Below are 1231 nucleotides of genomic sequence, written 5' to 3'. Positions count from 1 at the left end.
CCATATTTAAAAGGGCACCAACCAAAAACTACTGCGTAGAATTAATTGGAATTTTTCACACACAAGCCTTGCTATATGAGCTCTCAAAGCATATAAAAATTATACGGCTTATATGTGAAGTTGGGTGCAAAAGAATACAATTAAATCCTCTCTCGGGAAGAAACGAAATGACTTTCCGAACAACACTATAGATTAGATTACTGTTCGCAAATAGTTAAGGATGTGGGCTGTTCGTGTACGTGTCCAACCAGTCTTAGGACTGACGACCTTATGATGATGATGATATGATATTCTCAAAAAACAAATGCTAATATGGGAGGCGACCTAATTATTATTTTATTGAAATTTATTTCTTAATTTCTTGATTGAAAATATTTCCAAATGCAATAGCTATCTACAAAATTTATACTTTTTTACAACAGTCTATCGAGTAAGTATTTTCCTACATAAGTGTATTACGTATACCTACACCGTATTGACGGTCGGCCATTTCTTTCTGGGCCATGGTAAACGTTCACAGAAACCGTGAGAACTTAGGTATACGAACATACATATACGTGCACACTTGCACTGCAAGCGTATCACAACTTCAAAACAATATGCACATTCATAAATTGTATCTTGCATATTCATGTGTCACATGAGGAATAAGTTAAATCATCGGTGTTTTAGTTACGTGTTTAGTTGCATCGATAACTTTTGTTCTTATTATAAGTGCGTAGAGACTGGAGCTGTGCAAAATGGTTTTTTAAAATTATTTAAATACAAAATGCAAATACTTTTTTGATTTGTTATTTCAAATGTGAAATACAAAATAGATTTCCCTTTTATATTTTAAATGCTAAATGCAAAATACGTATTTTCAAAATACTTTTTTCAAATAAATACTTTTTTGTAGTACCTATTTAATTTTCTACGTTTACTTCATCATCATCATAGGGTCGTCAGTCCTAAGACTGGTTGGACACGTGCCTACACTCTTTCCTATCCTGAGCTAAACTTGACCATCTTATCTCCGAAGCTACTGAACCTAAAATTTTGAAAAAATATAGAAAATAGTTCTTGGGAACTTCAACTACAATGTTAAATTGGTTCTCTTGTAGGATCACTGGTGCGTATGTCTGTCCGTTTTTTGCAATATTATTTCTCAGGCATGAAGGTCTAGTCAGAGACATATTAGAGGCAGAAACAGGAGTTAGGAGGGGTAGAGATAGACCTAGATTAGATTACT

Source organism: Agrilus planipennis, unplaced genomic scaffold (genome assembly GCF_000699045.2).
Source record: "Agrilus planipennis isolate EAB-ADULT unplaced genomic scaffold, Apla_2.0 scaffold68, whole genome shotgun sequence".
Taxonomy (NCBI): domain Eukaryota; kingdom Metazoa; phylum Arthropoda; class Insecta; order Coleoptera; family Buprestidae; genus Agrilus; species Agrilus planipennis.
The sequence above is the reverse complement of the archived record's forward strand: the minus strand, read 5'-3'. Positions refer to the sequence as shown.